The sequence below is a fragment of the Astatotilapia calliptera genome, chromosome 6 (genome assembly GCF_900246225.1).
Source record: "Astatotilapia calliptera chromosome 6, fAstCal1.2, whole genome shotgun sequence".
Taxonomy (NCBI): Eukaryota; Metazoa; Chordata; class Actinopteri; order Cichliformes; family Cichlidae; genus Astatotilapia; species Astatotilapia calliptera.
Genome location: NC_039307.1, coordinates 28,221,011 through 28,245,289, shown reverse-complemented (window position 1 = coordinate 28,245,289; position 24,279 = coordinate 28,221,011). Strand labels below are relative to the sequence as shown.

At 40.6% G+C, this 24,279-nt stretch overlaps 1 protein-coding gene across 16 annotated transcripts in view; it reads right to left on the bottom strand.

Annotated features, from left to right (window-relative positions):
• sorbs2a (sorbin and SH3 domain containing 2a) overlaps positions 1 to 15,756 on the bottom strand; it is a 51,572-nt gene extending 35,816 nt beyond the window's left edge. For 6 of the 16 annotated variants that reach the window (XM_026171474.1, XM_026171477.1, XM_026171480.1 and 3 more), the window contains exons 1-2: positions 15,105 to 15,755; positions 9,273 to 9,424 (exon numbers count right to left, since the gene is read on the bottom strand). The gene's annotated coding sequence lies outside the window, so the exon portion shown is untranslated. Of the gene's footprint in view, positions 1 to 9,272; positions 9,425 to 15,104 lie in introns of all 16 variants that reach the window. The other 10 variants (XM_026171482.1, XM_026171483.1, XM_026171485.1 and 7 more) reach the window with 7 other exon arrangements.
• Positions 15,757 to 24,279: the final 8,523 nt, after the last annotated feature.

Sequence of the window (24,279 nt, the reverse complement as noted above, 5' to 3'; positions counted from 1 at the left end):
AGCAATAAATGATTTCTAAAAAACTATATAAACTATATAAACTATTGGATATACGAGTGACAGGAAAAGGACACAAATCAAAGGCAAAGAATCATTACAACTGACAAGCAAACAGCACACCTGTTTTACAAAGAAACAAGACTCACATCGCTAACACTGCCTGATTCTGTTTAACTCTGTTTTTTATCTTTCTATTCTTAGAGCTGAGGAGAGAAATGCACAGATGTTTGGGCTATATGCCCCATAGCTGTATGTTGCCAGTTTGTTAAAAAGGATGAAACAGATTATATTCACCAACAAAACACATGTATCACCAGACATTTGTTTCAACACTGTGACAGCTTAGGGCCTCTTTGCACGCATGTGAGGTCCTGATAATTACAGCTGTCATTTACTGGTGCTTATTTGGGGGACGGTATGCAATTGTATTCTGACATAAATGTGTAAACTGCCTTAGCAGTTGTCCCCAGTAATGAGTGGCACGAGATGGATGACCCAGCATTTTAGTACATACTGTATTAGACCATACTCACAACTCCAGTCTTAACAAGGAGATAAATACAAAACAGTTTTAATGACAGACTAAGTTTGAAGTACCTAAGAAACATTTATTGCTGCTAACTATACAAGTAACTACAGCACCAGCCTCTCAGAACCATTTCATTTACAACTAAGTAGTTTATGTACACATAACAAACAAAAGACAAAAAACATGCAGCTACAACCATTAACTTGTAATACAAAACATAGTGAAACACATCTACCATCACAGGGACTTTATTTTCCTGTCAGCAGATTCTATTTGATTGCTTGTAATGGTTTTAAGAAATGCACAAGGTGTGATGAAACTGTCTTGGGCCCCAGTCACACAGAGCTTAAACTCATTTGGGGCTAAAGACCATCAGGAAACTACCCGCCATGAGGGAAAAATCTATAATCCCTGATCGGTTAGCAGACAGTTGCTAGCATCTGCTGTGAAATCAATTGACGCAGGCGTAGAGACTGGAGACCCCTGGTAACCACTAGTCACTAGGGAAAAGTGTGTCGTGGGAGCCTGTTGACAGTCGATTTGGTTGCAGGGGTATACAGTGCTGCACGACAAACCTTCTTGTGATTGCTTTGGTTCCCAATTGAAGACACAGAATCTTCTACAAATAGTAACAAACTACTTGCTAAGCAATAGTAAAACTAAGAAGTGTGATGCAAACGGGGGATGGAGACTACTTTCCTTCATAGTAAATGTTTTGAAACGTGTTGGTTGCAGCAGTTATGAACAACTTTTACTATGAAGGCAAACATTCTTTGTTTCCAGATTGTGTTGGACTTTGAAAAGTTTCTCAGCTTGGAGAGTAGACGGCGAGTGTTTGTAGATGAGGGGCATCTGTGCAACAACCTCTTTTCAACTGATTTTTATCAGGCATCAGCCAGATGCCTCCAGCCAACACTGGGGGAATAGACTACAGCAACCAGAGGTTGCCAGGGGGTTGCCAAATGGCCCAAGCCAGTGTGACTGAGGCCTTACCTGATTTGGCCAGTCACCCAATAAGGTTGTCCTTTTAGATCACCCTTTTGGCCTGATAATGCTCCTCACTTGACTGTAAGGAGCATCATCATTGATGAGAACAGCGATGCAGAAGCAGTTTTCAGCTGCATCATATCCTCGACCCCAAGGCTGAGACCGTCAGCTGTACTATAACTGTGTTTTCTAGCCACACAAACACAACCTTCACTCACCACCTGGACTAGGTGCAAATCTTTGCTGCCTGCAACTTCAACCACTTTCCAAAATTCAAAATCAAGCTGAAGGGTAGTCACTTTGACAATGGGGGAGATTCAACATGCACTGCAGAGGCACAAGTGCAAAAGGATAAAATGTAGCAGGTACACAGTGAGCTCAAAATGCTCGAGAGGTGTGTAACAAGTTGAGGTGGGCCAAATATAAATCAGGTAAGGGTTTTTATTTTGGCCATAGATCTTTATTATCATAACTTATAGATATTTTGCCCTGGCTTTGAGATTTTGAGTGCTGAATCTTTTATCACTTACAGTTACACAATATTATTTTTACTACACTTTCCTCTGCTCAGCCCTGTGTCCATCTGCTTCAGAGCAGGGTAGACCCACAGTAAAGCAGTTATATAAGCAAACTCACCCTGAGATGGAACGAAACAAGAGTACATTAAATAGATAAATTAAATTACAAGAGGTATCCTGCTTATCACCCAATAAGAGATGGGATCAGCATGTTTTTATCATGAAGTAACGTTTACTGACAAATTCTTTTTTAATCTGTATTCTTCTTGACATAACCTTCAAGCACCATGTCTTTGATTAGTTTATCCATATTCACTGCTTCATTCTTCCAAACACAGCTAATTTTGGTTGGCAAATAAAATCCTAATATTTGTGGGAGTGCATGAAGACAACATGGGATACTTTCTGTCCCTCAAGACCTAATCCTCACCCTCATACCCTGTGTCCTCATAAATCTTGCTCTCAGAAACAAACACGCACACATACACACACACACACACACACGCACACGCGCGCAGGCACCCAGGGGTAAATCATGGGTCTGGCGTCGCAGGCTGTCGGCGTCCAAATGATGGTCAGATTATAAACAGCATCATGTTTCTTGGGGACAGATCAGCGGCGACACAGCAGCTGTGGCCGTGGTGTAATATTAAGGCTACACACTGGAAGTAAAGCGCTCCGGGCTCAACACCTCAGTTCAACTCTGCCTGCTTGTCAATATAGAGCTTTTTAAAGCTTTTAAATACAATCTAGCAACCCCGTCTAAAGCCTGGGATAGACCATTAGTAGCTCTTTAGCATGTGCCTCACTCTATTTGAAAGAAAGTTTCCAAAATAATCCTGCAAATACTCCCCTAAAATGCTTACTGTGTTGCTTGAAAAGGAAGCCTGGAAATAAATGCAGACAGACCAAACATCTGATACTCTGTCAGCTCTCAAAACCTTAAATAAATACTCAATAATAAAGAAGAGGACTTTGTTTTCCAGCAAGATGCTTTGGATTCTTGTACTACTTTTTAAAGTTGGTATGTCAAGTTTCTTTCGAGACATTTATTTTTTTTTTTTTTTACTTTGCTGTGGTTTTTCCACCGACTGTAATTTAGACATCGGTTGGCCACTCTGGAGACCAGTGTGTATATAATTACTGAGTGTAATAGCTGTGGGACAGCAAATATACAACTCAGAGCTAGAAGCTGCAGAAAGCTGTGATGTCCAGTATCGGGGCCATCAAGTCTCGTTAGTCTGCCATGTGGCCCTCTGAGACCTACCTGGTTTACATTATTGGACTAATAGGGCTTAAACTTTATAAACTTTATTTATAGACAAGAGACTGTTACTGTAAGAGGAAGTTTGTGTTGTTTTGTGTCAGTACTAGAAAAACATTTTTGCTAATCTGAGTTTCTCACCATGAGCCGTTTTCTTAATTTTCCTTCCCTTCATCACATGGTAAGCTTAAACAGGAAGACTTTTAATATTGTTGACTTAATCAATCACGTGTTGACACAAATGTCCTTCTGAAAACAACTGATAAGTTTGAGTACATGTATGGGAAATTCCATGTGTAATCTGAGCGCTGTTTTAATTATCTCATAAAATCCGAGCAGAGACAGCACAACAAAGCTGGACCACCAAAGACCGGAAGGAACAAGTGTCTTTGCCAGTATTAACAAAAACAAAACAACAACAGTCACTTAGCTAGGATGCTGTGAAAAATAAAGATATGCCCTCAAAAAGTGTTCGACAGGATACCATTAGTCACTGACTGCTTTGACATAAACAAAACAAGAGTCTTAAGAATAAACATGCCACCATCTTTTAGGGGGAGTACTTAAAGAGCTGAGAGAAGCACTTTTCAATATCATGTGCCTGCTAAACGGACCTTATACAACTGATGGTGTTTTCTTATAAGCTATAACTGCATTGAAAAAAAATAATTATAAAAACAATGCTTTGCTGTTCAAGATTATGCAGAAGAGTGTGTATGGGGGAAAATCACCAGGTGAGAGTGAATGGTCATTAGTGATGAGGGGACATCAGCCTCAAAGGTTCTGGTACTGAAGTGGTCACTCACTAAGATGCACTCACAGATTAAAATTTGTAGCAAATCTGTTAAAAGTGTTGCATATGACCCTGAATGTCCCACTGGAGGAACATCTGAGACCAAAACAAACAGTTGCACTGACCACACCTTTGTGTTTCATATACAACCAGAAACTCTGTGTGCACACAGTCCTGCAAAACACGAAGCCAGCCTGCTTCAATGGCAGCTTTAATTACATTTACATCAACATAAAGGCCAAAGTTAAACCAATGTAAACTCTGGCTGACTGAAACTGTACCTACTCTTTAAATGATCAATTGGTCTTGAGGAAAGAAAATATGTAAATCAATGCAATAAGACCACTGTATATGATAGCTTTATTGGACTATGAGTAATCAATACATTTAATAGGTAGCATTTGCAGTATATTAAATCTCTGTATTTTACACAGAACTGAGAACAACAGACTCAGAGCTGCCCGGATTCATCATCCGTATGATGTCAGAAAAACAGAACAGCTATATATCAACTTTATGTCCAGCTTGGTTTGGCTGTTGCTGCTTACTTGAAGGTGAGGCTGGGCATGCCTCTCCATATAAAGTGACTTTGATATTTTGGGCCTCTGTTTTGACAAACTATAACCACAGCAATGTCTTCTTTGACTTCTTGTCTGTTTACAGTTGAGATTTGTGCACATAAGTTGCGTAAATCAAACAAACCAATTTTATTGTTACTCTTTATTTTCTGGGGAGACCAGCTGATGTGCCCGACTGCACTCTAAGGGTGGGGAAAATGTTTGATACAACAGAGCATTGAAATATTTTGCATGGCAATATTGTATCAATACAGGGGCACCAAATATCAAAAACTATAAATGATAACTCATCCCAAGATGAGCAAACTTATATTAAATCAGTTCACCTGAAAAAAACAAAACAAAACAAAAACAAACACTGGACACACTTAGCTTGACAAAGTTGCCCTTTTAATTTAGAACAAGTTAACGGCGCAGTCACACAAGTAAAATATGACAGCGGCCTCCGTACGTCACCAAAAGTCAGAGGCAGCCTGGTGATTGTATTGAATTTTCCCCACGTTCTGCCACATAACCCGTGGTGACTACCCAGAACTTGAGGGCGTTGTACACTCACAACCACTCTGATCTGATTTTAATGCAAAAAAATAATAGATGTGAGACAGGTTTGTCAATATCTTTCTTATCCAATAAGATACTGACAAAGTATAACTTTCTGAACATACTTCGCAGTTGAAAAAAGGTGATGAATCACAGTTTATGTTATTGCAATACTCAGCATATTGCAAAATGTTAAAACAGCTTTATCAATGTTCAAAATGCTTGTTACAAGTTTCAGTGAGAAAAAGAAGAAGCAAAAAACAAAAAATACTGCAGCAGAAATATTAATGGACACGAGTTAGAATGTGTGCTCTGCGTATTACCTGTAGGGATGCTACACAGTAACAGCCAGGCCAGTGCATTTTACGCAGATACAACAACAGCAAACAGAGAAATCTGGAAAACCTATCTAGGAGGAATCAGAGAAAACAAACTCCTTTTTTAAACAGGGAAACAGAAGGTCCCGGGAGATTCAACATAAATCTCAGTCAAGACATGACCAGACTGAAACCAAACCGACGGGGACAACAACCCCTCCAAAAAAGGCAGGATTTAGCATTGCTTCATTCCTTAATTACTGAAACTGAGCCAAAGTTTTTGCTTTTTTTTCTTCAGTGTTGCATTTTTGTGGTAAAAATGTGGGGAGTGTGGGATTGTGGTAAAAGAAACGAAAGAATCAAAACAGTAAAAAGAATTGCCCACTGTGCTTTAAATGGACACTGTAGCCACGTTAGCCCAACAAATGTTAATAAAAGTAAACATTGAAATAGTTTATAAGCCTTTTAATAAAGCTGCAGAGGAAGCGTTAAGAGCTTGTAACCTTTTCCTTTTTCAAATAATGAAGAACATAAAAAAAACAAACAAGTTTTTGTCTATGCTTAATTTAAAACTCCAAGTATCTTGGCATCATTTAGCCACACAAATGTCCTAACAAAGTAATGAAAAATATAACCTCCCATAATGGTGGCAACAAAGTCAGATTTAAATATTACATTCAGAAAGCGATGAGTAATCCATGTCACGGTGATTTTAAGCACTTTAACACAGAGGCATGTGTCAAAATCTCTGCTGAGCAGCGGTGTTAAAAATCCTTTAATGGCCACATCACAATGATTCCTGGTAATATGCCGGTCATTTCCCATTCATATGATTGAGGTGCTATTGTTTCAGCATGCTGCCTTTCCTACATACCTTAAGAAACTTCTGACCTGCAATTCACTTTAGAAAAGCGGATTACTCGAACCATGAAACAGTTTAGGCCCTGCACTCCAGCCTGTTAGAAGTATGTTAAATACCCGTCCATACCACTAAATCTGAATAAATGGTCTTTAATGATTCCTTTAAAAAAACGAAACCTTTCTAAAGTACAAAACGAACAGCTTCAATCCTCAAGCAGAACACAGTTTAAGCCTCTCACAAAAGCTCTAAAGTATTTGTTGTTAGATGCAGGAATGTTTTGTCGGTGCCATGTTACTGTTCTACCAGCACATTACTGCCAGTAGTTGAACAACAACCACTTGCAACAAAGTCTCTGTTATCAGCCTTGTTTGCTCAACCTTGCCACTCATTAGCGGACCCCCCTCCCCTCTGGCTGTAAGAATGGACAGGGGAGGTCAACACACTGACCCTGCGTGCCCACTCACTGCCCATACGGCAAACAACAGAGAGTGTGTTCTCCAGATTGCATCACAACGACGCTAACGAGCACAGCCATTGGCCCGAGAGCACTAATGCAATTATGTAACACAATCCCTGGTACTTTGAGTCGGGGATATGGGAGAAAAAGAATGAATTGGATGTGACACTTGGTGGGTTTGTTATCTCAGTCTTCCTATACAGAATTTATGATGTGCTCTGTGTGTAAGGAGAGAGCAATTTAAAAATAAAAAATAAAAAAGTGCATAGAAATCTAATAAAATCAAGAGATGAAGAGAAAACCTTCCTATTGTGTTGTGTTTAGTGAAGGAAGTGCAAAATAACTGGCATCCTACTGAAAATGGAAAATTATATTAGTTGCATTATGTAAGCTCTGTGCCAAAAGCTGCCCGAGGACACATCTGAGCAGCCCCGCTCAACAATACATTTAGAGCTGCCACAGTTTCATGCCGGCTCCTTAAGAATAAGCACAACACACACAAAGATATCTAACAAAAGCTTGAAAACTATTATTCAGACTGCAGCCCACACAACAAGCTAATATAGGCAGAGCTACGAGAAGATAATAGAGTGAGCAAATGAGAGGACAGTGTGACATTAGGCTAAATGTCAAAGCAATTTCAAAGATGAAGCTTGAGCGTTTCCTGACTTGTCATTTTGACGTAATGTAATAGTCAAGCTCCAGCTTTCTGAGTGAAGGAAGAACAACTGTTGTTCAGCTTGGAATCTGAAACATTTTGAGTTTAAAATATGATGTTTGAACTACAAATACCATCAGCCGATGAAAACTATTCATTACAACTTGGTGTGGACTTCATAAAAGCAATATTTTCCTTTGTGCTTGCAGAGGATGCAGAAGTTAGTTTTTCCACATGCTACGAGTAAACACGCCCATCTCGAGGGCGACAAAGTGTGACGAGGTAAAGAAATGTATCCTGAAAATATGCAAACACGTCAGAGAGATGACAACAAAAAGAAATTCCAAATTACAATATGTAAAACAAAGTGTTTACGTCTAAGACTTTGTTAAGACAAACAGTTCAAAAATATATTTTTTGATTTGAGACAGGAGGTACGCTGAAGCGGCAGGGCTATCTGTTGTGCCCAAGATTAAATTCCCCATGCATAGTCTGGATTCCCCAGGTACCAGTGTTAAGTGTCGAGCATGAAGACAAGAGGAACTTGATTAGAGGAGGCGCTATATTTAATGCCATTAGCCGTGACCTTTTAACCTCGAAGCTGGTCAAGAACATTAGAAAAAACTTTTTCCTATTTCCAGGATTCTAGATATTTGCATGAGAGCCTCAAATAAGAGCCTTGCATTCGCTTTGATTCAGTAAAATAAAAAAATTTTCAGCTTTAGAACAAACAACCAGTAATCAGGAATGCGGAAAAGAAGGGCTGAAACAACAGCCCGGGTAAGCTCATAATCATTTATCTAACCAAAAAACCTTTACAAAAGTATCGCTGACCTCTGCAATCAGTTTTAATGAGGCTGGAATGACGCATATGAATGAAGAAAAAAAAAAAAAAAAAAAGAAGAGGTTGCCCTGTGACGTTTGCAGGGAACGCACAAAGTGACTGTGTATGTGAGATCCGGAAGAAAACAAATCCAGCCGCCCGTGATACAAACCGAGGCTGGGAACCACCCCTTACTGTGTACCCAAGGGGTCAAGGTGACATTCCACAACACCTCTGAGATTGGCCTAATGGAGGAATTGGTGCATGGCTTTTGTTGAATAGGAAATAAGAAACCATGAAAAAAGGCTGTAACAAGAGACTGAAGTATGTAAAAGGGCCCGAAGAGGGAAAGGATTCTGGGGCAAAAGTTAAGAGGTTACGGAGTTCTTATAAATATATTTACAAACAAACAAATACACAAAAATCTGATAAAGTCATGCTCAGGAAGTTAACGCTCACAACTGTAATCTAAGCTTTTTTTGTGATCCTATTTCTTAGGTGACCGCGGTCAAAACCGCTGTTTTTATTTGACACCATTTCCTCTGTCCACTGTCACAAAAGACAAAAATTCTACTCTTGGGCTATAATTTTTGGTTTTGGCAGCACAGATAAATACTATTCCCTTTGGGTGTTTGGGCTGTAAAAGCTATTCGGATCTCTTTTAATTTAAATCTTTTTAAAGCATCTGTGTTCATAACAAGTAAATATAGACACATGACAACCGAGTAGACAGCGCTGCAATATCTGCGTGCCTTGAAGAGGGTCTTTGAAGAAAGCAATATAAGATATTAGGACAGGTTAAATCCAAAATATCCACACTCGGATTTAAATTTGTTTTAATAAAAATGGTTTTCCTGTGAACGCCAACGAAATGCAATCCTGCCCCACTGCAGACAACAGAGTGCAGGTGCAATGGTCCATCAAGTAAAGTAAATGTAACTCTTACCGTCATAAACCCAAAAGACTGGAGAAGTGCTAAGAAGAGTCACGTATGGCGTTGTGACTTAAAGTCCCCCTGTGCCTTCCACTTTCTCTCCTCTGCTCAGGACAAGTATCTCCTCCCGCTCAAGCTTTAGTCCCAAGATCCCCGTTCAATGCCTGGGAAGCACAGAGACAACAGACCGAGGAGAAAGTTAAGAGACGGAGTCGAAGAGTGGGAGTGACAGGGAAAGAGAGTTGCCTGTTTGGGTGAAGCAGTGATCAGATACGGTTATTTTCAGACTCTGGCATGCTTGTCTTTGAGACTGGAAAGTAACCCCCCGGTGTGGATGGGTGGGGGATAAGTGACAGGCCTGAGTATCTCTATTTTGCCACACACATGTTTGCATGCATGCCACGCAGTATAAGCGCACGCATGCCCATGAAGACAAACTACTTCTAAGCACACGTTCACACAATTCATACATTCCAAAGGAGTCGCAGAGTGATTCTACTGTATGCTACATCGGGTAGATACACCTTTCAGATGTTAGGCTCACCTGAGGTGTGAGAAGGGTGTAAGAGAACCTCAATGTACTCATCTCCTCCTAACAGGTTTTATGTCACAGTGGCCAGAGTTGTCAGTTTGTGGCTATGTAAAGTGGCAGCATCCACACAGAAACTGACAGGAGTCTTAAATCCTTCTCACATGAGATTTTCTTTCTTTCCTTTTTTGTTGTGGTCAGCTTGACTTTGTGTCAAGAATGCTCCCTCGGAGATGTGAATATCCAGCCACATAGACATGACATGCAATTGCACTTTTTCTTTTCCCTTTTTAAATCCATGTAAATACATCTTGTACTGTCAACGTCATACCAGGCTCTAAATATACAAATTATATGACCACTCACCTGTACCATTAATAATCTTTCCCGCGCTGTAATCCATATGGGACTGTATATTTGGAAAATGACCACACACATGCACACAGACGCCGAATATACACAGGAGAGAGGTCAGCCAGAAGCACCTCTAGACCCCAGACTCCCTGCTATTCCTAGAATGATGATGTAACTACTGCTATTAGCATGTCATATTTAGAGCCTGGATACCTAAAACCAGCCAGGCAGCTACTGTGTAACATGCTATTTGGACAACATCCAACGCATCCACTTAAAACAAGTTTTTAACAATAAACAGAAGAGGCGCAAGAATCCGCAACTTACAAATTAAAGTGCGGTAAAGGCTCGGGCAGAGCCGAGGTGCCACTACAAAAGAAATTAATTAGCTTCCATAAACCAAATCCTGAGATATGACAAAAACAGATGAGATTCATACTACAAACCTTCCACCAAACAGTGGGCGGATCTCTTTAGTTTGCTGTCATTTTAAATGTATTTATCTTACTCTACAGTAGCTGACCAGCAACTATTTTAGTATAAGGCCATAAATTAAAAAAAAAAAAAAAGCTTCATAGGCTCTGCCAAACCTGTTGCCAACTTTTAAATCAAACATGGACACAGCTAAGTCTTGATCAACACTCTCTGTGCCTGCTGTCATCATGCAGATGATGAAGTGGTAATGTAAAAATCCTGTCTACATGGGCACGAATGGATCCAGTGACGAGTAGCGCTCCTCCAACTATGTCTCCCAAACACCTAGGCTTCAGACTTTAGGGTTCCTGAAAGCCCCACAGCAGCGATCAGTGTGTCAACAAACATAATCAAACAGCAGTTGCCCCCCCAGAAACATCTCATCATGTGGGAAGGATCACTGAGGTATGGTGAAAAGCTGACAACTGACAGGTGCTAATGATGCAACCTTGAGGCCAAAATCAGGGCAGTACCAGGGGACCAATAAAGTTCTATCATAAGTGCTATCAACTATAGACTTAATCTTGTAACCTGGCATGACAAACACAAGCAGCAGGATCTGCATCACACATCAAAGCAAACAGATTTTTGACCACATTCCTTACTTGAGATCATATTTTGGCTCTTCTAGGTGTGTCCTACTTAGTGCTGCATGTGGAAGAATGATTTATAAGACAATTTAAAGTAAACGGACAGAGCAGCAGCTTAGTAATGATCTTATTAAAGTACCAAAGCAAACTATTTTTATAGTGACTGACACAAACTCACACTCAAACGCACCGACACTTTGACCTATGAGCCACTCTGGACTACAGTAGCCGTGTCGACATGCTCTCACCCGTACAGTTTCAACACCTAATTCATTATCAGCTTCTCCAAGGCCCTGCCATTCCCAGTTAAGTAAGTGGTAGGATATAAAAAGCAGAAGAGCTGCGCATGTAGTAAGTGTCACTTACTGGAAAACACTTAAATCTGAAGATCAAAAAAGGAAAAGCATATTCACAAAGCAGCGTGCTCTTTAATAGAGATATAATAGTTTAATAATATTTGTTTTTCTACAAACTTTTTTTAACATGTATTACATAACTGGTGTTGTGAACTCCTTCAGTATAACTCATACATTCAGATCTGGCCATTTTTGAGTGGCCAAGTACTGTACTGGTTGGCCCTCTCAAAGACGATTCTAGATTTGAACCAGCTGGTCTGATGGGGGCATTTGCGTGATGAGTTTGCACATTCTCCCTGTCCCCGTTTGGGGTTTTGTTCAGGTTGCTCCAGCTTCCTCTCACAATTCAAAGACACAAATACTAGGTTGGTAGATAATTCTAAAATTGTCATATGTATGAGCGTGCATGTTTGCCTCATGTGGTAGCCCTGTCTATGACGGTATAGTGACTTGCTGAGGGTGTGCCCTGCATTTTGCCCTTTGTCAGTGGGGTTAGGCCTCAGCCCCTAATGATATAGGGATACACGGGGCTTAATCTGATGTATGACAAGCTGGATGTGACCACAGCAAGTAACTGTGGTGTTGCACGGGCTTTTGGTCCACTTTTCTAGATTTACCATAATTTGAAAGCACCTGGCAGGACTTGAATAACATGAAGTGTAACAGAGGTATAGCAGGCCCACTCAGTGTACTCAGAGGCTTAGTGTTTCTGCTGTTTAACAAAGCTGGCTGTGTATTACTTTCTGTGTTTAGCCTTTATATTTAGAAACCTGTGGTTGTTCTTACAACCACTGAAATAGATTAAAAGGCCTCATGACTGAAATAGGATTGACGTGCAAGGATTAAATTAGGGAAAGATCTTGGCTGGAAATACAGGTGAAGATATACTTGTCAACTTGCAGTGTAAGTTTTTAGACTTTTAATTTTCCAGATACAGTATAATTTGAACATCCCTAGCGGTGTATAGATGCAGAGGTTTTTCACAAAGCCAGAAAAATGTGTTCAAGTCCATTTTATAAGATCAGATATTGCCATTTTTACACATTTGATTATTACACATCACATACATATGCACAAGTTTGCCACTAAGCAAACCATATTGGGTGGGATTAAGGTCCCTGTATGGTCATCCGCAGGTGCAACAGAGGCTGGCTGACCTGCGTCTGTGTGCTGTCGCTGTGTACTGTCTCCAGGGGGCAGTGTAAAAAATATGTGGAACAACCGGTAATGTGGGCTCTTGTTTGCACTCATGTTAGTCATTTTGGTTTGGCCACTGTCAAGTCATGATCTACTAGAACGTCTCTACAATGGAGTAGGACTAATAAAGAATCAGAACTGTCCATCACAGCCATTGTTTGTGTTTCCTATCCATGCTTCTTTCATCTCTGTTGTTTTTTGCTTTTCTTTGTCTTTGTGGTAACTCAACTACATTGCACACCACAATCAGCATTTGGCCTCGACAGCAGCTTTTTGGGGCCGTCTCTGTTGCACAGCCAGATAACTAAGCAAAAATGATTCCAATGCAGGACCGTATCAAGTCTTTTTTTGTGCTACAATGTGTTGCTTATTTGTCAGAATAAAGTATCTCTGGTTCAGTAACAAAGAATTACTGATTACTGTGCAAAAAAGAGGATTTCTTTAGATAAAAGTGGCTCAGCAGATGAGATTTTAAAAAAAAAAAGTCATCAGCATGACACTTTATGATGCACGCTACAGGACATTGTTAATGGGCTCTGGGAGCAGGCACACACCACTTCTCAAACACTACTTGAGCCATGACATCAGACTCTGGAGAAGGGCACAGTGAGGGGGAGATAAAGGAGGAAGCAGAGCAGAGGATACAATGAGAAAAGAGAGGGCACCAAAACAAAGAATAGACATGGGAAAATTAAAAATGAGTGTGAGAGAATGATAGAGTGAAATAAAGGCCACTGTGATAGTAACCCCCTCTGCTACATTCTGTACTTTCAGAAGAAAATGTATCACATTCGCCCATTCCCTGACAACCTGCCTTGATCCTCTTTCTTTCTCTCTCCCTCTCGGACACACATGCACCACACAGCTTCTCTCCCAGTAACTCTAAACTAGCAGGTGCAACTGAGTTAGCAACAGAGACACTTAGTTTTGGGCTCTCTGGCCATTAATCAAATCAAAAATGCTATGATTGCTCATTATGAGTGTATATTTAAGTCCCTGTTATTGGTCCTCTGCGAAACAGTCAGTAGCCAACTGTTGCTCGTCACACTGCATCCTGCCCGCTGCTTCCTCATCAGAGACAGAAGTGTGTAGTCACAGAAATACAAGAAAGACAACATCAGAAACACCGGCCAGTATGGCCTAAGGCACACACACACACACACACACACACACACACACACACACACACACACACACACACACACACACACACACACAGCAAAAGACACTCACAAGGCAGGTAGAAAGGTAGGCCTCACTGGGAGTGGTATGTGGTTCCCGGAGTGATAGTGTTACAGTCTGTGCATCCTGGACACATCCCCATTTTCCCTGCTCATCCAGCATTCATATGCATCTTACGGATACTATCCGTTGCCCCTCATTACATCATCCGTTTAACCAAGTTAGAAGACTGGACAGAAAAAGCTGTGTTATCCGTTTTATTTTTGTTTGCTTGTTTTGAACTGGGACAGCAATGGCTTTGAGGAAGTCAGACAGCAAGGCAGCAGATGAGTTTTCCTATCTGCATAGAGACTGACTGATAAAGCTTTAATGGCAGATGAATGTGAACTCAGGAAGCAGGAATAAGGAAAAACTGCAACTCAGTGATGACTGTAGGGTGGCCCTGCGCAGAAGCATTGCTCTACATATTACACACAAGATGAAATGAAAGAATTGCAGGGTAACAGTGTTACTATTATCATCATAAAACCAAACTCAATAAGTTATATGTTCTTCGTCCAGTTAGAAAATAAATATCTGCTATACGCTTATATCCTTTTTTCTTACACATACGGGAAACTGTATTGACCAATGCACAAGTGCAAGCTAACAATAGAGATTATCCTAAGCGTTTAAGATCTAGGTTAAACGTGGATATTTCAGTTCATGTTTACAACTATCAGGAGGCTGCATGTTCTTCCCACACTGCTCTCATAATGTCGGTCCTTACGGTTTTAGAAATATTCTTTGTAAAGCTTAAAAGCTTGTGGTTTCGTCATTTATCATCCTCCCAGTCCCAACCGCATCTTCCTCTAATGCACTGGAGACACCAGTCCACCGGAATGCACTTTAAATGGAAACCGAGTCGACCCGACCGCATCCCGGATAAGCTAATTCATTTTCTCGAGTTTCGTCAATTACAACTGCAGGGTCATAACTGCTTGTAAGGCAGTTAAAACAACCCAAATAGCCTTGTTTACCAGCTCTAACACCACGAAATTAAGCCGAGGGTCAGATCTAGTGCTGCTGCTGCTGGTGCAGCTGCTAAAAGCGACGCGGAGGGAGAGATAAATATATAGCCCCCCTGTGTTTTTTAAACAACAAACTGGTAGTGTGTACTTACCTTAACACAGCTGCCACCTCACCGGACAAATTCCCGAAACATGTCTAATAACATGTCTTTTCCATATAAAACGAGTGAAGTCCTCGGACAGGCGCAGAAGTGACACACACCGTGAAGCTACGGCGGCTTCGGGAGCTACTGTGTGATGAAACCGTACACCTGTTTTCAACGCGCATGGATGTTGTGCCAACCTTGACTGAAGGCTACTCCCTCTCTCCCGGGGGGTCACTGGGCCTCGGACAGCAATGCGGTGAAAATAACCTGTCCCCTCTCCTTAAGACACTCCAAGGAGAAGGCGGCACAATTAAGTTACCGCCTGCCTTTCTTTCTCGACTACATGCGCGAGCCGCGCCGCAGTCCCGACCCTAGCGACTCTGGAGAAGAGAAGCGGCGTCAGTCCAGAAATGGACCGGCTCTGCCTCCGTTTCCGTTTTTCGTTATTAGTGAATGATGTCTTGGCTTCGTTCGCAAAATGGCCTCTGTTATTTTCATTCAGCAACAGTCTACCGCGAGCTTCTCATTGGGTCTGCGTGTAGCCATGGCAACGCCCGCGGTTCAATCAGTGTTTGCAGAGGACACACACAGCACACGGGAGGCCTGTGTACGGCTCACCAACAGGAAAGTGTCACTTTGCCTTCTATCTGCAGCAGAAACACACAATAGACTGACCTCAGATATGAGGCGGGGTGCTGACGGTTTGTTTTAATGGTTAGACCATGACACAGGCTAAGGCTCGAAGCCTAAATAAGAAATGATTCATAGATGTTTGCTAGGAATAACTTTGAAGCTGTGTTAAGATTTATATCTATGCTGTCCTGGTAGCATTTTGTCCATCACCATGCTTGTAGGTTTAAATGTCCCTACCGTGAGCTGTAGGTATTTGCTTCTAGATACATTTGTTTCTACTTTTTATTATTATTATTTGGCAGCGAAATCTTTTAATTATCAGGAAATACTCTGCTGTGATAGTGTGGGTTTATTTGAGTGCTGACCATAAACTGTATATAAAAGATGCACATGTCCACTATGACATCACCTGGTCATAAGTTTGACATTTTGGCATGCACCATCTAGGTTTTTTGATGATCATATTTGGATATTAGTTTTGAGCTCTGTGTCATCAGCGAATGCTAGCTACCTGTTTTGCGGTTTGGAAAAGGCCTTGGAGGGGACTGGCGTCAGCTCTTGGGATGGGCAGATACACATGCACTTGTGAGAAGTGAATAAATTGAAAAAGAGAGGGAGGGTGAGGAACAAAAATGAGAACAAACTCGTAGCTTGTAGTGCAGGGGCGTCATATATAGATATATAGACAGAGAAGCAGAAGGGGAGTGTACGAGGTGTGGTCCTGCATTTGAAATTTAGATAAATTATCTAAGGTGAGATCTAGCAGAAAGCCAGCAGCTACAGATGCTCAAAGTGGCTACACTCTTCATGCATGACTTTAGGCCATAAAACAATTAAAACAGGTCAGTTTTAATTGTTTTATACGCTCACTGGCTAATGACTTGTCAGTCACATAATATAATCCTCCTCTCTGACACCAGACTTTACAAAACGGACTTAAGGTTTTTTTCATTATGCCCCAAAACATGCAACACAAGTCAGTTTTTACAGAGGTAAAGGGAGAGTGCTGTTATCTCATAGATTTCTGTAGGATCTGAAGCCTTTTATGCAACTACAGGTGTCACCCCCTGGTGGCTGTTAGAAAAGAATGCCTATTTAGGGCACTGCTGCATTGGCTTCACTTTGGAAGCTAAGTGCATTTCCCCCAGCCCCATCTGAACACACCCAGCTATTAAATAATATATAAACTTGATCTACTATAGGCCTTTATAGCCAACAGAAGATATTCTTTATGCACATTTAATAATTTGTCTTTAATGTGTCCAATAATATCTATCTATCTATCTATCTATCTATCTATCTATCTATCTATCTATCTATCTATCTATCTATCTATCTATCTATCTATCTATCTATCTATCTATCTAATTTAATACCTCTTTGTTGTGGCTGGTCTATTTATCTATTTAGGTCTCAGTGTAACAGAGACATAGACTGCAGATGTGTTGTAACTCTAAAGTGAAAGTAAGCAGCTTTTGCTCATAAATTCTTAAAAACCTTTTGAGGGCCATTAGACATGGTCTAGCGAGTTGATACAGAATCACACACAAAGCCAAAAATTTGAGTTGTTCTAATTTTCTAGTAATATGGAAATTATTGAAAACATTATATGCAGGGTTTTCATCTTTAGATGCCAAATTTATGTTTAAACTATGTCTGAATTTGATTTTCAAGTGAGTTTCTTTACTATACTGCACATTTCTGATACATTTTCACTGTTTAATGCTTCAGTAAGAGTGATTATTATTTGTGTCATCTTATAACTTCAATCACATTAACAGCATTTCATCAGCAGCGTTAAAGCTGAGGTGTTATGTTGCCGTTAGCACATCCATAAAGAGCCCTTTCTTCTGTCAGCTTGAAAGCTGTACGAATTTAGAGCATTATTGATGGCTGACCTTTGTGAGGTGTCAGCAAGACCACATCTGTTAGTGTGTATGTGTGCATATGTGTTTCTGTGAGCGCGCGTGTATGCAGGCATCTGCTCGGTCTTTTATCACCAGCACTCATGTGCTGTAAAAGCAGCCCTTACTGTCTGTTACTGTGGTCAAGAGGGTTCCTTTTTATAGGTGATATGTTATCCGCTGGCATACTATCAGGCATGCATTCTTACAGGGCCAGGGAAGACGATGATGATACATTGTGTCTGGTATGCAGAGATCCACAGGAGGTACAGGTATAGACATACCAAGGGAAGAGGCTATGGACTTTAAAGATTCAAGTAATAGAAATGAAATAACTAGGCTAGAATGCCCACCTGGTGGTAGGTTTCAGCGAGTTTCAGCGAGTCTGTGTAAATTGTAGCCTCAGTTTCCTGTTCTTAGCTGACATGTGTTGGTGCTTTTAGGTTCAATGGGCTGTGTGCCCTGAGATGCTGTTCTGCATACCTTGGTAGTAACAAGTTGTTATTTTGACACAGTGTAGCCATTCTCATCTGAACCTCTGGGATCAACAAAAGCATTTTTTTTCCAGCTCGGTGGATTTCTTTTTGCTCTTTCTCAGACCACTATCTATAAACCATAGAGATGGTTGTGTGAGAAAATCCCAGCAGATCAGCAGTTTCTGACGTAAGCCAGTAGCTTAACCAACCTCGCCACATTTAAAGTCACTTAAATCACCTTTCTTTAAAGCTTTGAGCTTCAACAGAACATGTTGACATGCTTAAATGGACTGAATTACTGCAATATGATTGGCTTTTTTGATATTTGGAGATGAACAGATGTACTCAAACAAAGTGGTCAATGAATATAATTGCAAGAATCCTTACCAGTCTCCACTGACGTTCAAGAATCATCCTCAGTGCGGGTGGCTCTCATAGTGCATCGTTCATTTAGTAAAGTCTTAAATGCATTCCAAATACTGACATTAAATACAAGACACACTGAAGCTGGCCACAGCCAGGAGACAACACGCTGCACGTCACACAGAGTATCCCTGTACCTAACCTTTAAACAACTGCAACTGTTTCATTTTCTCGTGATTACAGCTACATCATACTGTAGAACTCATTCTAAATAAAATACATAAAAGTTCCCACAAGACACCCTCATAATCTACTGATGTTTTTATATAAATAAATGTATATAAATAAATATATAGCCCTAACATACAGTGTATACTAAAAGCACCCTCGCAGTCTCTCTCAGAATAGCCCACGGGACAAAGGACAGCAGGGTGGCACACTGATCTTGTGAGAAAATGACTCTTTTATCTGAACAGTGGCACTCTGTCACATCTTTCAGTCATTGCTATCCAAAGAGATCCACATTTGGAACAGCTGATACTGAGGTCCACTCGTCTGGCCAGTGTTAAAGAAGTGGTACAGAATGAGTGCATGGCGTATGAGTACAGGAGGACATTGTCTGGGAATGACATCATGCTACTTTCACTTCTATTCCTGACTTACTTTGATGTCTAAGAGCTGAGCAGGTGAAATGCCAAAGCAGATCTGTAAGAGGGCGATGATGTTGAAGTCTACGTCCTCTCTCTGTTTAGCAGAGTCATTAGAGACAGCTCAAGTATTAAAGTAAATCTTTGACCCCCTAACTTCCATTTGCTCTTATTTATTTTACCCAGCGTGACTGCAGTTAGTCAGATAACTATCTTAATCAAGCTAGCTGTGTTTTAGCTGTGTTTTACTTGGTCAAGAGTCAGTTTCCACCTTACACAGATAGAATAAAAAGGGGAAAAAAAATCTTTCCGCCTCCCATCAATCATCCAGTGGATGGTATAATTTACCGTGAACCCAGCACTTTGGCTTCTGCCCTGCTCCTGTGCTGTAATCAGTCAGAAAGAGTGAGCATTGCCCAGTGTGAAAGCCAGTGTCACTCATGACTCTTCAGTTTGAATAAAGTATTGCTCTTCCAGTGCTTTGACAGATGTTAAGGAAACGCTGATGCAGCAGAAAAAAAATGGTGCATGAGAGAAGTTCAGGAATACCAGAGAATTGAAATATAATAGCAATATAAAGGACTGTGAAGAGCTCAGAGGACGAGAGGGGAACCAGAGGTTGATGCCATAATAACAAAATTATACTTGATAGCATGTTGCTGCATGCAGAAATGTAATTGAATTAAATTATTTTGCAGACATGTGAAATGTTGAGCATAACCAACGCACACTATCATGTTTATTATATTTTGAATTAATTAAACAGATTACGCATTTCAGCCTTTTTCCTCGGCCATAAATTCTCACCTAGGCTCACTCGGAGGCAGATTCTCAGACTCTTATTGCCATTTGGATGATAAAATCAATCATGGCTCACTTTTTGTAGCATACTGCTACAAAACCGCTGCCGACTCGGTTTTTGATATTTTGCAATTACCAGTAATCCAATAGTGCTGAAGATGTTTGGCACAGTCAGACTGGAGGCAGAGGGAAAAGAGGCAGGACTAAATTAATTTTCTGCAAGATTTCCCATGCACGTGTTTTCAGTATTGTAATAGATCTCCCAAATGAATTTGCTGACTCAGTGGCTTTAATAATCTATCTGTAGCTGTTTGGAAATGCTCCCGGCAGTGTCTTTGGTCTGCTTGCGGTGCTTGTGAAGTCTTCAAAAAGTCCACTAATCAATATGTCCTATAACAACAACGGATAAAATGACTATGTGTATTGTGTAAATTGCCAAAGCTACAGATTGTTAGACCTGACTCTGCAGTACTATTGAGCTTTTTAGGCTAATTTCACTAATTGTTTTGATGGTACTGTCCCCAGGTTCCACTCTCATAAACTCATCTTACAGGGAACTGTTTTCATTCAAATAAATGAATAGAATAAAACAATACTGGACTTAACTTAAAACACAGAAGCCAAAGCAATCTCTATTTCTGAAGAAGCTGAGGTCTTTTAATATTTGTTGGATGATGCTCAGCATGCTTTGAGTCTGTGGTGTCCACGGGCAGCAGACTGAGGGTAGGGGGCATCAACAAACTGCTGCTGGCCCAGTAGGATCGTGGCTGTCGAGCTTGACTCTCTGATGTCAGTGTCAGAAAGGAGGATGCTGTCCAAGTTAAGCACAGTTTTGGATGCTTTACACCCTTTCCGTGGCATGTTGAACAGTCACAGCAGCATTTGCAGGAAAAGACTCCTTCCACCACAATGCAAAACAGAATGCCACAGGAAGTCGTTCATTATGGCCATCAAACTCTACAACACCTGACATCCTGGACTATTTTTTCGCTTGCCATTTTTTGGATACGCTACCTTCCCGGCACTACAATTCACAGAGACAAAGTTAGGCACTAGCTGTGTTTCCTTAAACTATGATTTAGCAGCTATTGAGCAATCAGAGGCCAACAGAGGGTGTAGCTATATAATTAACACTGTAATTACCGCAGCAGGGCACAAGGATGCGTTTAAGATAACTACTAACTTCTGTCTATATCATTCCCTCTTCTAATTTGTGTGATGCTACATAGGGGGATCAAACTTACAGCTGACATACAGAGATAACCTTTTAAAATGAGGAATAGCATGCTTTCTAGAAGGAAATAGCCAAATATTGGACATGTTAGGCAATGTCATCAAGATATTAAAGATCTTATGTCTCTTTCACTCTGAATGCTGGTAAGTTTCTCATATTGTAATAAACGTTTAAGGCAGATTAAAGTTCAGCTTTCACCCAATTTGAATAACCAAATTATCCTCACCCTTTAACCCATCATTATGGAAATCATTAAGTCCTAATAGGCCTATCTCTTTTTTTAGCCATGATAATACATGAATAGGCTCTTTAGCACAGTTCTATTGAGTGAATCAGTGTTCGTCTGTTATTTAGCAGGTCTGCTGTGGTCCAGACTGAAATATCTGACTAAATATTGAACAGATGAGCCATTAGGTTTGGAAGACCTTTCCATGGTGTCCAGAGGATGAACTGAAATGACACTGGTGACACTCCTGAAAGGGTAGCAATAAAGTGAATCATTATGTGTGTTTTGTTCAGTGCCTTCATTTATGATAGGCCTGCAAAAATGAATGGCATTCCATCAGTGTCAGATTAATACACACACTTAATACTTAGTAATCACATGCATGTGTAATTGTTGTCTTGTCAGTGTTATGAAGACTGCAACACCATTAAATCTGATCTAACCCTGATACTGAAACACACAATCTTACATTTGAAACCTTTGGAACCGCATCCACCTCTCTCCTTTTCCTTATCAGGGCATGAAAGGACGGCAGACTATCTTGTGCTCCTTACGCAACATAGCTACCTCTTCATGTTTCCCACGTGCGTCTTCTAAGCGTAATTGCTGACAGACTCTCTGGAACACATTTCTAATACACCTCTCTACTCTTCACTGTGGGTAAGCCAGGCCTCTCCTGTGTGACCGCTGAGTGGATTGATAAGTGGTGCTGCGAAATGTGGCCGGTTGCTGATGCAAGCTTTGTGTATATGCCAGTTGGCAGAGCCGATGCAGAAATGAGAACCAACACATACAAAAGCAAACTTGATAGATGTGCAGCTGGGTGGGGGACCCTGACAAAAAAGAAGATAATGGACTATTAGCAAGTGCACTGAGAGAGTATGGAGAAGTAGAAAGTATGAAAAGTGACTGATAGTTAGAGGTGCTTGGCAAGTGGGGATGCCAGCTGGCTCATAGTTAGCCATTCCTCGCACATCTAAGTGTTTAGTGAGGATAGACACCCCTTCTCAGCTCAGAGCCTGAGTGTTTGGAGAGTCTTTGGTTGATTTTGTAAATGATTAGCTTACATTGTAATCAAAAGGCCAAGGATGGGGTCTTATTACAGTTCAATTTAAGAAATATTCAATATTCAATATTTGATAAGTTAACACAACATCTCTACTACTAACTACTGACGGCATAAACATTTCAAGTGTTTGCAAACTCTTTTAGCAACCTCTTTTATTTTACCATGTAAAATAGCAGAGTTTGGTCCATATTGACACGATAGCATCACGCTGTCGCTGCACATTTGTCTGCCGCACATCCACAATTGTACTGAGATCTGGTGACTTGCATGATCAACAAACCAGTTTGAGATGATATGACAGTGACATGACGATGCAGCCAGCAGGGAATGGGTGCATTGTGGTCACAAAAAGCGATAGACATGGTCAGCAACAATACTTAAGTAGGCTGCGGGATTTAAACAACTCGCATTTATTATGCTTGTGATTATTTGGCCCCCGCCCCTCTGCTTCCTTTAAGGTGTGTTCATGAACAAGTTGGAGCCCAAAGTGTGCCAAGAAGATATCTCCTACGTCATTACACTACAATTAGTTGCCTGAATTGTTGATACAAGGCAGGATTGATCCGTGTCTTTATGTTGTGTATGCAGAAATTGATCATCATCAGCCCAGGCACCATTTTTCCCATATTCTATTTTTCAATTTTCATGAACCTGTGTAAATTATGACCTCGGTTTCCTGTGTGGTCTTCTGCTGCTGTAGATGCTCTTCTGCATACCTTGTTTGTAACTTGTGTTTATTTAAGCTACTGTTGCCTTCATTAGCTTGAAAAACTCAAGCCACTCTCCTCTGACCTCTGAGGAGCTTGCTAACTGGATCATTTATCTTTAAAATGCGTTGTATAATATTCTGTAGAAGTATAATCTCAAAACATCAACTGTTGATCATGCAAGTGAGCTCGCTGTACTCAAATGTACAGTCACCAGATCTCAGTACAATCGTGGATGTGTGGCAGACAAATGTGCGGCAATAGCATGATGCTATTGGGCCAACATGGACCAAACTCTCTGCTATTCTACATGGTAAAATAAAAGAGGTTGCTAACAGAGTATAGAAATACTTAGACATGATCTCAACTCTAAAGCAGTGTTTACACCATCAATAGTCAGTAGTAGAGATGTTGTGTTAACTTAGCAAATACTGAATATTTCTTTTCAAAACTTTTTTGCATTTGTAATGAGACCCCATCCTTGGTCTCTGAGTTCAATGTAAGGTAATTATTTACAAATTCAGCAAGCAATGAGAGTGTAGCAGTGAACCATTATGCCAAAAGTCTACAGTCTAAGCCTACAGTATGATGGAACAATTGCACTGCTTTTTTTTTTTGCAATTTAGAGCTACTAATCCTGATTGAACATTTTAATCATAAATTTATTAAACCATTTTCACATTCTAACAGTGAGTAATTACTGTAATGCTCCTGACCAGCATTGGAAATGCTACCTGGATAGCAGAATCAGCAGCAACACCAGCTCTTTCCTTCATTTACTTGCTAATGATCCTGTTAGTGGAAAGCAGTTATGAAAAAAATCTGTCCTTGATTTATGGGAAGAGCTGTAAATCCTCCTCATAGATTTTCAGCTTCTTCTCAAGCCTGTAATTAAGTAATGGCTCGATTAATCCTATCAAACCAGGGGGGGGGGGAGCAGGGATATTTATTAGAAGCCAACAGGAGGAGACTAATACAGGTCAAACACATGATGGTGCTGGTAGTGCAGTCGCAATCACGACAACGCACAGTTTGCAGTGGGATTTGAAAACTAGGCGACCAAACAAAATGTCTAAGTTCATTCAGAGACCAACAAGGGGATGCAAACAGTAGCAAAAGGG